Here is a 16,254-nt window from a genome sequence, read left to right as displayed (position 1 = left end):
CCAAATTGTAGCTTGCTACAGATCCCCCACCATACCCCAAGATTCTCACTACACCTTTCTAAACATACTGGAAAATATTAAGATAGAACCAAACACCCTAATACTGGGTGATTTTAACTACCCTGCCATTAACTGGGAAAACTACTCATGTCCCAACACCTTTGGGCAACGGTTCTTGGAATTCATAAATTCCAACGCCCTGGATCAACTAATCCATAGTCCCACCAGGGCTCCAATATCCTAGACCTGGTCATTACCAACATGGGAAATCAATGCTCCATACCTATGGTCACCCCCTCGTTAGTCAGGTCTGACCATAAGCTAATCACCCTTAACATCCACATCCCACCCCCACCCCCCAGTAAAGAAACCACCATAAAAAACTTTGCTAAAGCCAACTTCATGCTACTCAAGTCAGAAGTGACAAACTTCATGACACCCATGCAGACGGGAACTGAAAGTTCAACTGCTGAATCCTACACTACGGCACTGTATGAGCACATCCACTCATGCATGAATCGTGCCATCCCAAATAGAACCAAAATGCTCTCATCCAAAAAAAGGAAGCCAATCTGGTGGTCCCTGCCATAAACAAACTTTACAACAAAAGGAAGAAACTTTTGCAGAAAAGAGGAAAATCCCAGGATGCAAAAAACTCCCTTACTAGCCTCAGTAAGAAACTGAGATGCCTCATAAAATCCTCCAAAGCTAGTTATGAAAATAAAATTGCCAAAGATTCCAAAGACAACCACAAAGCATTCTATAATTATGTCAAGAATCTAAATGGCAATGCTCAGATCTGCTCTGAGCTAAAACAGAATGGCATTAAATATACTGATCCAAAGGATATTGCCAATATCCTGGCAGATCGATTCAGTGCCAACTTCACCCCACTCTCACCCCCTAAATGGCCCATCTCAATACCGGAAGATTGCCAAATTCCAGTAATAATGGCCACACAGGTACAAAACGCACTCTCTAAAGCCAAGAATACAGCATCCATGGGACCAGATGACATCCCGGCTGTGTACTACATGAACTACAATATGAACTGGCACCTCACCTAAGTGTCATGTTTAATCATAGCCTCACCTCAGGTTTTGTGCCCACTGAGTGGCGCAGAGCTATAGTTATCCCAATCCACAAGGGGATCCACCTTGGATCCCGGAAACTACCGTCCCATCAGTCTGACAAGCCTTATCTGCAAGGCCATGGAGCGTATTATCATGGAACTTATAAACAAAGACATTGGCAACCTTCAAACACTGGACCCCACCCAGTTTGGGTTTGTGAAGGGCCGATCTTGTCTCCTGAACCTGATTGACTTCTTTGAATCAGTCTCCAGAGCCATGGACAAGGGTAAGGTGGTCCACACAGCCTATCTAGACCTTGCCAAGGCCTTTGACACCATCCCCACTCTGGAATCATAGATAAACTTACTAAGTTGGGCATTAATCCCTATGTCACCCAATGGGTTGCTAAATGGCTTACTGATAGAACCCACACTGTAAAAGTAGCCGACTCCAAATCCAGCTCCAGACAAGTGACAAGTGGAGTACCTCAGGGTTCAGTCCTGGGGCCGCTCTTGTTTGGCATCTACTTCTCTGAAGTACAGGTCAACACTAAGGGACTCTGGCTAACAAAGTTTGCAGATGACTGCAAACTGGGAGCCATTATTGAATCCCCAAATGATGTGGATACTCTACAAAAGGGCCTTACAGAAACAGATGCTTGGTGCTAGAGCCATGGGCTCAAGCTCAATGCCAAGAAATGTATTGTTATCCCTTTGGGAAAAACATGTATCCATGAATTACCATATAGGTGGCAGTACACTAAACACAGAAAGTGTGATAAGAGACTTAGGGACACAGGTGGACAGTGGTCTCACCTTCGATAACCACATCGCCACAACAGTCAGGAAATCCTTCTATGTGGCACACCTCATCACGAAGGGCTTTTCATCCAGAAAAAGGAGGTCATTGTCCCACTGTACTCATCCCTCATTAGACCCATTATAGAATACAATGCCCCATTTGGTATGTACCTCTCAAGACATCTGCAACAACTGGAAAGGCCTCAGAAATACCTCACTAAAAGAATCACAGGCCTAAAGCAGATGCCCTATGCTGACCGCCTTAAAAACTCCAGCTATACTCTGTCGCATATCGCCTACTCAGAGGCGATCTCTGCTTAACATACAAGGCCATGTCAAACCCAGAGCTGTTGGACATGCTACACTTAAAGAAATCCCAATCCCTCAGAGCTACACGCTCCAGGGATCTAAACCTTGTCATCACAATAAACAAAACATGTTGGAGGGATAGGTTCCTGACCCAGAGACTCCCCAGACTCTGGAATAGATTGCCCATACATGTCAAGCAGAGTGCCTCTTTGGACCTCTTCAAGAGGAACCTTGACGATTGGATGGGAGAAAGGAAATTCACCCCAGGGATCACGTCAATCTCCCTGCTAGACAGGGGTCCAGGAAAGTAAATAATGTGGGAAGAAATATTCAGGGAATTGTTATGGCTAGGCTTGTATAGGCCCTAGGGCTGATAGCCTAGTACTAACCTATGAACCTATGAACCTATGAAGGTATTGCATTTAAAAGGGGAAGCAATATAGATGATATACTTGTCCATGGGAGGTTTATTCCACCAGTGGGACTGTTAATATTAATTTCCCCATTAGAGGTATTAGTCCCTGTGGGAAATGTTGCAGTTATAAATATGTGGTATCAAGTTTTGGAGATATTAATGGTAGGAAATATGAGGCTAAACATAGCTTTAACTGTAATTCGATTGGAATAATTTATGCCATTGTGTCCCTGTGGACAATTTTACATAGGGGAGAGTAAAAGGGCCGTTAAGACACAATTACAGGAGCATCTCAGAGATATCAGAAAGGCTAGGATGGAAAGTCCAGTTGCTGCTCATTTTTATGATTACCCATCAAGGAGATGAAAGTGGTCTTTTAGCCACAGTACTAGATCAAGTTTACTGTGGTTCATTTGAAACAGAGCATTAAAAAGGAGTTATTGTACAAGGAAACTGTTTTTATATTGAAATATGATACCCTGGTTCCCAGGGGTTTAAATTTAGAGTGTAGTTGGAAGGTTTTTATTTAATGAATACGTTTTGATGTGTTAATTACTTACTTAAGAGATAACTGATGCAATTAACTTAACTGATGTGATTATATAAGGAAGATTTCTGTGTGTTACTCTTTTACTCTGTAAAGGCTGTTTGCCGAGGTGCTAGGAGAATTTTATGGCTTAATAAAGAGCTTTTGGGATTATCTGGCTGTTTTCTTGTCGTTTTACAACAAAGCTTTTAGGTGTTATAGGCACCTTATGTAATACGTATGATCCTCGCGGTAATGTGTAAAGCATAATGCTGACATATGGACGCAAATGCTCAGAACTGAAATAACCCAACAGGAACAGAATCCCCTCAGGGACAAAACAGAATGTGTACATCCAGAAGCAAAAAAGGGCAGAAGGAAAAGAAATAAGGGCCCCTTGGGTCAAGAGGGCACAAAAATACAGGGCAAGAGATAGAAAAGGGGGGAAAGAGGGAGGGACTGAATACTGCAACAGTGAAAAAAGGACATCTACTGTTATAAGATTTTACATAGCTGTACTATGTTCTTCCGTATTACTGTTGCAGTACTCTTCAAATAAGCCAGGGAGGAGGAAGGCACAGAAGAGCCCTCTGCAAACCCATGCAGAATAGCCTTAGCAAAACCTGCCTTGGCCCTGGAAATTGCATACAATTTATAATCTTTAGTGAAAGTATGAACAGAGGACCAAGTAGAGGCCTCAAGGATGGAGTTGGTGTTTAAACCCTTTTAAAATGCACCAGAGGAGGCAACCGCCTAGGAGAATGTGCCTTTACAGATGAAGAAAGATATTTGCCATAAAAAGAACAACAAAAGGAAATGGCCTTAGAAATCCAGGATAAGATGGTTTGCTTAGAAACAGCAACCCCAAAGCCCTGGGATGAAAAGAAACAAAAAGGTGCTCAGACTTGAGACTTGCCTTTGTTTAATCTAAATATCTGAGCTGTCTATGCAGATCAGAGGTGTGAAGAACCTTCTCACTGGCAGACTGCAGAGAAGGAAAAAAGGTAGACAGATGAACAGACTGATTAAGGGTCAACTCACTGACCACCTTGGGCATAAAAGAAGTGAAAAACTAAAAAAGGAGGAAGAGCCATGAGCCTGAATGTCAGACAGTCTTTCTGCTGAAGAAAGAGCCAAATTAATAACAGTACTCCAAGTACAATGTTGCAAGGAAGCTGAAAAAGCATGCTCAAAAGGAGTACCTGAGTCAATTTTTAAGAACAGAACGGAGGTCCCAAGAAGGCAAACAGGCTTTCTGGGAGGTCAGATATGAAGGACACCTTTAAGAATTTGCTTGACCTCAAACAGAGAGCCCAGAAGACGATTCAAGGGAAGCTGAGCAGAAATCGCTGGTCAGTGAATTTTAACTGAAGACTATGCCAACCCAGCATGGACCAGATCACGCAAGAGAGAACCATAGGCGTCTCCACACAGAGGGAATCCTGAATGCGAGAGAGGCACCACACACAATTTTTTTCCCATTTCTACATACATGATTTTCTGGCAGTGAGATTCCTGGCCTCCTACAGCACATGCAGCATGTCATCAGAAAAGAAATGCCTAAAAGGAATCAAAACACTGTCACCCACAACAGCATTTGTAGAGTGGACAGGTGAGGATGGATAAAAGATCCCTCGACTTGTGTAAGATCATCTACCTGGTAAGGTAAATTGTGGTGATTGCCCCAGCCAAGTCAGAAAGAAAGGAGAGATAGTCCCTGCCTGATCTTGTGCAGAACTCATGGCAACAGAGGCAGGGTAGTATACAGAAACATTCTTTTTGACGTAAAGGCAGGGCCATCCACCTTCAAAGTCAGAGGACTTACGACTCTGAAACAAAAGAGAGGAAGATGTCCGCTTAGAGAGCAGGCAAAAAGACCTACCTGAGGCATACCCCACCAACGGACTATGACCAGGAACACATCTGTTTGAAGCATATTGTTGCCCCTTTCGTTGTGGCTATAACCAGACCAAGGCCACACCCCTTGCACCCCATAACCCCGCACATCTACGGCCCTCTCCTGCCCACTTTCCACCCACTTTATGATGTCACTGTCACATCAGATGAAGAGGAACGACCTCTTTTTTCTGTTTGTGATCCCTTCTTTCTGCCGATTTACTATGCTTTTCTGTAAAAAAGCAAAGTAAATCTAATTTAACAAACTCTGATAATCTGTTTCTTTTTTTTTTAAACAGAATACCGGAGTTTGTACAGTGTTTTCCAGACTACCAGACAATCAGTTTGACTTCTGGATAGTCTGGAAAAAAAACAGATTAAGAAGCATCCATTCATAAGCCTGCGTTCTGGACCACTCAAGGAGTCCACCACTGGATTGTGCTCTGAAGGAATGCAAACCACTTGAAGAGTCATTTGATAGCTAGATCCCAGATCTGAAGAGTGAGTTTGCAAAAGAGAGAATACCCGATACCCTACTGCTTGTTGATGTCCACATCACAGTGGTAATGTCTGTGAAAACTTTGAGGGGTCCAAGATGTAAAAGGGAATGAAGAGCTTGTGGGGCCAGAATTAGAGCTCTCATCTCTTTTATGTTGAAATAGTCTGATCCTTGATGAGGAAGCCAGAGACCTTGGACCTTTAGAGGGCCACGGGAAGCTCCCCACCCCAAGTCTGAGCAGTTCATGAACAGTTCCTACAAAGGAATCAGAGCTTGTATGGGAAACCGTGGATTGAGAGAAAGTTGATGAATCCACCACTGAAGCTCAAGTTTGAGACAAGGAAGAAAGGAAAGTACAGTTTTGTACCTACCATAAATGTACATGTTTGAGTGCTAATACAGCTGCAGTCATAACAGATGGGTTCTCCTGCCGTCAGGCGGGTCCTCGGTCGGCCGAATTCCAAAGTCTAGGTCCGGCGTCGGTTGTCGTCACTTCTTTCCTGACGTCAGTGCGACAGGGGTATAAAAGAACCAGCTGACGCCATTTTCTTCAGTTTTTTCTAGCCCCAGATGCCAGGTGCCCCCAGAAGGAAGGCAAAACATAAATTTATGTAATAAAGCAAATGCAATATAATCAAAAAACAGTAGTTGCAAGCAAATACACCATAAAAGAATAACCCAATGAGGTTGTATGAGGAGGTGTTAGCCATAAGGCCTGTCCCAAGAGGGGAAGGAGGGAGGGAAACCTGGACTGCAGCTGTATTAGCACTCGAACACCTACATTTATGGTAGGTACAAAACTGTACTATGTTCATCGTGCATACAGCTGCAGTCATAACAGATGGGTAGAATCCAAAGCTAATACAGGGGTGGTAGGCACTAAGTGGAACTAGGTGGAGCCAGGATGCCCTGCAAGACTGCAGTGGCAAACTCTAGTTTTGGAGTATAATGGTAGGTGATAGTGCTTGGAGAAAGTATGTACAGAACTCCAAGTGGCTGCTTCCAAAATATCTTTGGTAGGAACCCCCCCCTGAGGAAAGCTGCAGAGGTAACTGTGGCCCTTGTGGAGTGAGATCTGATGCCTGTAGGTACAGTTTTACCATGAAAAGAGTAACAAAAGCGTATGCAGTGGGCTATCCATTTTGAGATTGTCTTTTTGGAAACAGGCTTCCCTTGAGCACCTGTAGCGTAGGACACAAAGAGTTGCTCTGATTTTCTGAAAGGCTTTGTTCTGTCCAAATAACAACAGAGCTGTCTGTGAATGTCCAAGGAATGTAGTAGCCTCTCCCCTTTGTTTTGTGGATTAGGGTAAAAGGTAGGTAAGTGGATAGCCTGATTCAAGGCTACCCTGGATACTACCTTTGGCATAAATGAAGGATTGGTTCATAAGGAAACTCTGTCCTGATGGAAAATGATGAAAGGCTGCACAGCCATGAGGGCATGTAATTCCGAAACCCTGCATGCTGAGGTGATAGCTGGAAGGAAGGCTGTTTTCCATGACAAATATTGCAGATCTGTTTAAGCAGCTGGCTCAAAAGGAGGCAGGGTTAGTTTTTCTAGAATGAAATTGAGGTCCCAAGCAGGTACTGGTTGCTTCCTTGGGGGTTTTATATTCTTAGCCCCTCTGAGGAACTGTCTTAAGAGAGGGTGAGAGAATAAAGGAGGATCAGTGTTGTACTCTGCAGAAATGGCTGAGGCATGGATTTTGATGGAGGAGAATGAAAGTCCACTGCCTAGCAGCTCGGCTAGGTACTGTAGTATTTGAGGTAAATTCAGTATTCCAGGATTCTGACCCTTTTTCTGATTCCAGACACAAAACCATTTCCATTTTGCGGAGTAGGCTTTTCTAGTAGAAGGCCTTCTGGCCTCGAAAATTACATCCTGCACCTCCTTGGAGAGTAGGGTCTGCTGTGAATTTAAGGAATCCTCCATGCGGCTAGATTGAGTGTTTTCAGCTGACTGTGAAGAGTTTTGAAGTTATGCTGAGTCAGTAGAAGAGGCATTATAGGCAGGATCCATGGTGGGGAATGTGTCAGGCTCCTCAGGAGTGGGTACCAGTGTTGTCTTGGCCAGTCTGGAGCAATGAGAATCATCTTTGGTCTGTCTGCTCTGGCTTTTAATAGAACTTTGGCCAGTAGTGGAAGAGGTGGAAAGGCATAGACTGTCATTGTTGTCCAACTGAAAGAGAGCGCGTCCACTTTCCAGGCCTGTGGATGAAAGGTCCTTAAGCAAAATTTTGTCAATTGGTAATTTCTGTGGGTGGCAAAGAGATCTATGTCTGGCCTTCCCCATGCTTGAATTATCATTGTAAAAACTTGAGGATGCAACTTCCATTTGTGTGGATCGGTCATATTTCTGCTCAGGTTGTCTGCCAGTGTGTTTTCCTTCCCTGGCAGGAATTGTGCTTGAAGTTGGATTTGCAATTCCAGAGCCGTGTTCCAAAGGGACATGGCTAGTCTGCACAGGGGATATGAATGAGTTCCACCCGGTTTGTTTATGTACCACATCACTGTGGTGTTGTCTGTTCTTATCAATAGCTGTCCTGGATGCAGTAGGTCTTTGAAAGCCATAATAGCATTTATTACTGCTAGCATTTCCTTTTGATTGATGTGTAGGTGCTTTTCTTTTTGTGACCATTTGCCCTGAATGCACCGATCTGTCATGTACGCCCCCCAGGCGTAGTCCGAGGCGTCTGTTGTGATGACTCGATTTGCTTGAGGCTCGCAGAATGGGAGACCTAGGTTTCTTTGGCATGCTTGAGCCCACCACAGAAATTCCTTTTGAAGACATGGAATCAGTGGTATGATTGCTTCCAAACTGTGGCTGTGTTGAGACCATAAGTTTTTTAGGTACCATTGAAGTTTCCTCATATGCAGCTTTGCACATGGGATTAGCAGGATGCAAGATGCCATGAATCCCAGAGCCTGCAGGATTTTCCTTGCAGTCAGTCTTTTGAAGGTTGCCAGTTTTCTGAAATATTGAGTTAATTGCCCTTGTTTCTCTGGCGTGAGGTAAGCCATCTGGGTGTTTGTATCCAAGCTGGCACCCAGGAAAATTATTGTTTGAGAGGGTATTAGTCTTGACTTCTTTTTGTTGACCGTGTATCCCAGAGATTTCAACAACATTATTACAAACGCCAGGTGTTTCAGAAGAGTGTGTTTGCTGTCCACTTGGATCAGTCAGTCATCCAGACATGGGTATATTTGTATCCCTAGAAGTCTGCAGAAGGCAATTACTGATGCCAGGCATTTCGTGAACACTATGGGCGCAGTAGATAAGCCAAAGGGCAATGCAGAGCATTGATAATGGGATGAACCTGCAAGAAATCTGAGGTATCTTCTGCAATCTTGTCTGATTGGGACATGCAGGTATGCCTCCTTGATGTCCAATGTTACCAGTCAAGACTCCTTGCCCAGCATGGGAAGAAGCTGCTGTAATGTGAGCATCTTGAACTTTGGTATGAGTAAATATGTGTTTAGGATGGATAGGTCCAAAATAGGTCTCCAATCTTTGCCCTTCCTTGGTACCAGGAATAGTCTGGAATAAAAACCTTGACCCTGTTCTTGTGCAGGTACCTCTTGAATAGCTTTCATGTCCATGAGATCTGAAATTTGTTTTTGTGCCTCTGCCCTTTGATTGTGTGGCAGGTTTGGCATGCCTCTCATTTTTGGAAGGGTGTGAAAGTGGAATCTGTAGCCTCTGTCTATAATGTCCAGGATCCATTTGTCTTTTGTGACAATATGCCAATTTTTCGAAAATAATGCCAGTTTTCCGCCTAAAGGTGCTGCCATTTGAGCCTTGCTTGGCATGCAAAGTAGGAAGTCATTGGGTCTGCTTTCTGAATGGCTGTGCACTATCCTCACCCCCTCTTGGTGTAGGTGTTTGCCATTGTCTGCCTCTAAATGATCCTTGAGATTGCCCTCTACCTCTCGGCCGCCTGTATCTACCTCTTTGAGGTCTGTCCGTGACTGGAAAGGACCAATTTTTTGAATGCCAATTTCTACTGAAACGTGGCGGTTGTACCTGTAGGAAATCTTTCACTGTTTGCATTGATTTAGCCTTTTTCTCCATTTTCTTTAATACCTCCTCAGCTTTAACACCAAACAATACATCTTTTTGAAGAGGTGCATCTAGTAATTTAGCTTTGACATGATCTGGTAAGGTTTGCTCTTTGAGCCAAGCATGTCTACGTATGACTGATCCTGTAACAGCAGCTCTACAAGAGGCCTCTAAAGCATCAAAACCACATTGCAAGGTATGTTTACCCACTTGCTCTGCACTATGCAACAAATCCTGCAACTCCTTCAAGTCTGGTTGTTCAGGTTGTGACATTTTGCTTTTCAACTGAGATAACAAAAACTGTTGATACTTTAACATATGGAACTGACAGTTTAAAGCCCTCATGGTTAAAGTGGACGAGGTGTATACCTTTTCCCCCCACCTTTCTAAAGCGTTGGAATCTCTCTCTGAAGGTAATGGATTTTTGGCAGTGGAGGCCTTAATTCCCTTGGGATCCTGTGAAATTGTTTCTGGGTCAGCCGCATGGCTTTTGTATAGGAATTGGTGTGAATCAGGAACCCGGTAATACCTGTCAGGCTTGACTGGAGCTGGAGGTAAAGAATCTGGGTTAAGGCTGGCCTCTGAATACACATCATCTGGTATGTCTAAGACAGGAGGTATAGCCAGAGGCCTGTGCTGAGGGAGCAAAAGAAAATCCCTGAGCCTTTCTTGGAGTCTGAGTACTCTTGGCCTTCCCAGTGGAAGTGTTCCCTCAAGGTATGCAAGGTTTCCCCAAAAGAGTAATCCTCAGGGGGGGAGACAGAGGGAATTGACTCCTCTGCATCAGAATCTTCGAAAGGGGAGTAAGAATGTTCCTGGTCCTCAGAATGTTCTTAAGTAATGGAGGCCTGGTCCGAGGAAGGGTATTCTTCCTCCACTCTGGGCCTTTTGTCCTGGGGGGGTTGAGAACCCCTGATAAGAGTAATCAAATCCTCAGCCATTTTGAGCATCGGCTTTTTAGGCATGGGGCCTTGAGAGGGGCCTTGTGGAGCTTGTCTTTTAGAATGCATGGCTGCTTTAGATTTAGTGTAAGCCTTAATGGAAAAAGAAGAAGAAGGCCTGAAGACACCTTGAGAGGTGGCAGGCCTGTCTGAACTCTGAGTTTCCCTGCCAAGAGTGACTTCTGCATCTGTAGTCGGGGTGAGGGCCGAAGAACTTGCGACCTCAGGCACAGAAGACACTGCTAACGAAGTGTCATCGGTAGTCAGGGGCTGCGTAGGTGCCTCGCTGAGAACCGCAGCACATGTAGTCAGCTTTAGCGTGGTGTCGGTAGAAGTCGTGGACCTCGTATGTCGGTCCTTATCTTTACGTCGTTTACTCAAAATTGGAGTCGGAGTATCCGACGACATGTAATTAAACTTTTTGCCAAAATAGTGTTGGGCGAACTCCACCCGACGCTTAATAGTGCGTCTGTTGAATGTAGCACAAAAACGACAGGCCGAGAAGTCTTGGTCTGGGCCTAAGCAAGGTATACAGAGGGAATGGAAATCCTTATGCGGTATTTGCTTCCCACATGAAATGCAATTATTAACTTTGTCTGACATCGGTCTGAGGCAAGAAAAGTTTCCCCAACGGGGTACTTAGCTTTCAAGAAGTCTTCGGTTGAAAAATATTCATAATTTCAGGAGCTGGCCGACGGGCACTTGCGAATTGCTTCAGCTTCGGGCACCGCGCGGCAAGAAAGACAGAAGAAAATGGCGTTGGCTGGTTCTTTTATACCCCTGGCACACTGACGTCAGGGAAGAAGCGACAACAACTGACGCCGGACCTAGACTTTGGAATTCGGCCGACCGAGGACTCGCCTGACGGCAGGAGAACCCATCTGTTATGACTGCAGCTGTATGCACGATGAACGTCAAACAACTCCAGGGGTGGTAATGTTGACACTGACTGGAGATACAAATGAAATTTCTTCATATAGAACCTAGTTAGAAGGAGCATAAGGATAGTGGAGGCCATAAATCCCAGAACATCCTGAGAAATTGTTGGCTATGAGAGAGGACAGAGAAAGCCATCAGGGTACTTATCTGAAAGTGGCTCGGTAACAGACACAGCAGAAGAGTGTTCAGACTAACACTCAATAATGGCATCTGGACTGGTAGCAAAGAAGTTCTGAGTGTTTATGTCTGTACATAACCTTTCTGCCCTATGCCCTACAAGGGGAGCATACGCGTGATGGACGATGTCCATAAGACCTAAAAGCTTTGATAAACTGTCCAGATGTTAAGCTATCCTTGGAAGGAGATCCCTTATGTAAAGAATACTGCCACAATGATATGGAAGGACATCTTCCCCTACTCTTTTCAATATGCCGTGGGATATTTTACATTCGCCTGCACTACCACTAACTCAAGCAGATGGGATCTCGGTTTAAAGTCTCATCCAAAGGATGGTACACTCAGAAGTGCAGCATTCCTGTATGCTGCACTGCAGTGTCAGTAATCCATCTACATGGTGTAGGAATACAGGCCACAGCCTTCAGCACCAAAGGCGAATGTGTTACCTGTTACACCACTGACACTTATGTCAGTTCAAACAGTGTGCTCCACATGTATGTATGTACATACATTCACCCACCAAGTCACAACAGCAAGTTTACTCAAAATAACCTAAAGTGGAGTGCATAATGATCCAAAATTAAGGAGTATGGCAAAACAGATCACTAAATCAGGGTTGCACCACTTACCTTCAGATACTAATGAATGCCAAGCAAATGAAAACTTGACATGTAACATTCTAGGAGTGCTGTAAATAATTCATTGCAAAGTCACAATGCTAACATTTGAAATGATACAGTACTTTGAATATGTGATTATGATCAACAGATTCACATGCACAAAAATACAAGAAGCCCTGCAGTACTAAACACATAGGAGATAAAAAAACGAAGCACAAGTAGTTTTCTTTACAAATTTTTATGCTTACCAAAATCAACAATCCAAATCAGAAATATCTTTTTCCACACACGCACATACAATTTTTTTACTTTCCAGAAATTCTGCACTTTTTTTTTTAACATGTAGGTCTTTTATCACCTCAGTGGTTTGCCTAATCAAGCTTATCCACGCATGACATATTTTGTAAACCTTTATCATTTACTTTCATCTGGCTCTGTTCTACATGCCTGATACATTGAGCTCTGCAGGAAGACCAGAGAGACATGCTGTGTTCTAAATTATATCTAATGAAGCTGTTAATACTAGTCTTACGTCTCAAGTGCTCTATTTTTGGGATGTTGCTTTTTTTAGGTAATACTTGTTTACTCATTTTCCTAGTCTTGTTGCAGCTGTCCAACTTTTGACTCACTGTGCACACTGATACAGATTTGTTTACCTAAATATACTGGCCAGTGTGGAATACATTCAAATATAGCCTTTGCTCCCTTCCCCTTCTCGCTCTCTCACACACACAGGATGCAGCAAATAATGGAACTCCAAAACCTGGAAAAAAAGTTCAAGGCCTATTGGTATATACTACGTTAACTACTACCAAGGCCTTTATAAGCCTAGCTGCACAATCCAACCCAACTGTGTCCCTATTTATCATGGTCGTTTATTGGGGGCAGGGGTATGTTAGGAATTTTCTAAAGGTTGCGTGTATTGGGGAGGGTGGGGGTATGTTAGTTTGGGCATAATTACTGTCTGCCTCTTTCCATCATGGAAATGGGGTCCACCCCCAGGGTGAATTTCCAATCTCCCATCCATTGGTCAAGGTTAAGCTTAAACAGGGTTAGAAATGGAGTCTGCTTCACATGAATGAGAAGCCAGTTCCAGAGCATGGGGATCCTCTGAGACACATCTGTCTTGCCAACAAGTCCTATTTATACAGCAAGCAAAATGTAAATCTTTGAATCTAGTGGCTCTGATGCTGTTTGTTTTGCAGAAGTGCAGAAGGTCCATCAAAGCTGTTTTCAAGGATGCCAGTATGCCAGGCATAGATCACCTCCCAGTAACCTGTAAGAGACAGGAGTATAGAAATATGTTTTTTAAGGTGATCCATATAAGACAATGAGTTTATACCCTGGATTCTCTTAGTATGGAACCTTTATGGGTGTTCCAATTGCTGCATATGTCTAGCCAGGTACATGCACAAGGGGGCATTATACTGAGTGGTGGGTCTAATAAAAACTGAATAAAGAAGTGCTATGACTTCCTTGAACCTGGATCCCACAGTATAATCTTCTTACTAACTTGGCCACATGTTGGTCAAAGGCTAGATTATTGCCTACATACATTCCCAGATGCCAGACTACCAGATCATCTTTTATCAATAGAACAATTAGTCTGGATGGCAGTTTTCCCAAAAAGCATTATAATGCACTTCTCGGCACGGAGTTTTAATCTGTGACTTTGCCACCAGTCATTTGTCTGTATTAGTCCTCCTTGTAAAATGGTTGTGTCTTGGGGGGGAATGATAGCTTCCAATTTGCAGTCATCTGTGAACTTGGTCAGCCAAAGGCCCGTGACATTAGCCTTCACCTCCAAGAAGTAGATGAAAAATAGGAGCAGTCCCAGCACAGAGCCCTGAAGTACCCTGCTGGTGACTGGTCTCTCAGTAGAGGTGGTCTCACCAATCCTAACATCCTGGGTCCTGTCTGTTTGCCAGCTGGCAAACCAGTGAGTTATGAAAGGATTTATGCCCATGTTCAGTGAGTTGAACTATACCCAAGTGGGATACTGCGTTGAACATTTTAGCCAAAGCCAGGTAAGCAATATGTACTGTTTTCCCCTCATTCATTGCCTTGATGACTTTCTCAAAGAAGTTCATCAGGTTTAGTAGGTATAACCTTCCCTTGACAAAGCCAAATTGCATTGGATCCAGTGAATGAAGGTTGCCTATGTCTTTGTTGATGACTTCCATGACAATCCATTCCATGACTTTGCATATTAGACTAGTTAGACTAATGTGTCTGTAGTTTTCAGGGTCGAATGATGGTCCAGCCTTGTAAAGTGGGATAATGGTTGTAGTCCTCTATACTTGTTGTACAAAGCCTGTTTGAGGCTATAGTTGAAAACTGACTCAAGTGACTGTGACAGATCATGTTTCAAGCCATTTAGGAAGCATCCCTGGACACTGTCAGGGCCCACTGAGGCTGTGTTTTTTGCTTTAGCAAGCTCTGCCAGGACCTGCTCTCCCTGCTGATAGTTGGGTGGGAGTGGGTTATGCTACTACATAGTTAGTGGAGGGAGGCAGGGGGAAATAGAGGGAGAGGTTCGAGTTGATTTTGTCAACCAACAGATTCTCTATGTCATTTTGCTCTGTGAAGGTGGAACCAATAACCACCAGTTTGGTACACTGCTTTGTGCTGCCTTTGAGGTTAAAGACATAGCTGTAAAAGGTTTTGTGGTGGTCTTTAGACTGCAATACTATCTTGAACTCAAAATTGTTCTTGTTGGTCTTAAGTTCTCTTATTTTCCTGTTTAGTTTAACTAGACAGATCTCATTATGGGAGTTGCTCTTCCTGAATTTAGCCATGCTTTTTTTTGTTATATACTTTGTTAAGGTTATGATTCCAACACTATGGTTTGTTTTTGGAACTTGTTTGGGGCTTATTTCTAGTATATACAGCAGCCACTACATAGCTGTACAGGGTCTCTCGGAAATATTCCACATAAGTTGCTGTGAACTCAGTGTTAGGAGGGCAATGAATCTTGACAAACTACCACTTAGTGGGAGGTAGTTTGTTTGTCATAGTTCCTAACTGTTATGGGATTTTCTAGGGTTACCAAGTTGATTTCTACTTCGAAGGAAATAGATTTGTGGTCCGACCTCAGCAGTGAGGACATAACTCTGGAGGGTGTGCAGCTCTCCCTCGTATTAGTGGGTTCCTGGTCCTTTATGTTTGACCCTCTGGTGGGAGTGCACACTATTTGGTCAAGGGTATTTGTGTTAATAAAGTCTAGGAAACGTTGTGCCTGTGAGTTTGAGGGAGTGTACGTTTCCTGGTCTATACAAGAGTAGTTAAAGTCTCCCAATAATATGGTATTTGGTTTGATGGTGAGCATCTCCAGTAGGTCAAGGTATGAGCTATGGGATTCTTCGGACATACAGGGTGACCTATAGCTTACAAGGATGTGGTATGTGGCTTTATCTATGGCGATTTGCAAGTGGATAAACTCCAAGGCATTGTCCTATTTAACCAAACTAGTGGTTTATTCTTTGCTAATGTACATCAAGACGCCTCCACCTTTTTTCCTTTTCTGTGCAGCTGATGTTCTAAATGTGTGGAAGGCACTGAAGCCTAGAACTGTCAGAGTTCTTATGTACATTTAAACCAAGTCTAACTAAAGGTACAGATGTCTACATTTTCCACAGTGAGAAGAGCTGGTAGGGTGTGGAGTTTCTTGTTTAGGCTCCTAGCATTGAGCACCAACATGTTTAGGTTTCTTTGGGTTTTATTTGCTGTGTTGGTAGTTCTGTCAATTTGGCAATGTCTAAAATAGGCTCTAAGGGGTGGTTAAAGTTTTAGCCAATATTCAGAAGCATGGGGAAAGGAGAAGACCATCCAAGATGCTCCATTACTTAACTTAAGTGAGTGGCTCTAATTTTTTGCCAACTTCTGCTTCTTTTTGTGTCAGTGCTTCTACTATTCTCTCACTATTATCTTCAGATTTCTCTAAATCCATAAGCCATATCATGCAAGCTGCAAAAGTTGTGAGAATGATTCAAACCAGTGT

The 16,254-nt window shown here is 43.5% G+C and overlaps 1 protein-coding gene across 1 annotated transcript in view; it reads right to left on the bottom strand.

Moving 5' to 3' along the window:
• The window catches only part of ZZEF1 (zinc finger ZZ-type and EF-hand domain containing 1), a gene marked incomplete in the record, with an annotated part of 3,903,331 nt that overhangs the window by 1,660,651 nt on the left and 2,226,426 nt on the right, over positions 1 to 16,254 (bottom strand).

Source organism: Protopterus annectens, chromosome 9.part0, assembly GCF_019279795.1.
Source record: "Protopterus annectens isolate FY-2018-M chromosome 9.part0, PAN1.0, whole genome shotgun sequence".
Classification (NCBI taxonomy): Eukaryota; Metazoa; Chordata; order Ceratodontiformes; family Protopteridae; genus Protopterus; species Protopterus annectens.
Note: the sequence above shows the minus strand (reverse complement) of the source record. Positions and strands in the feature narration are given on the sequence as shown.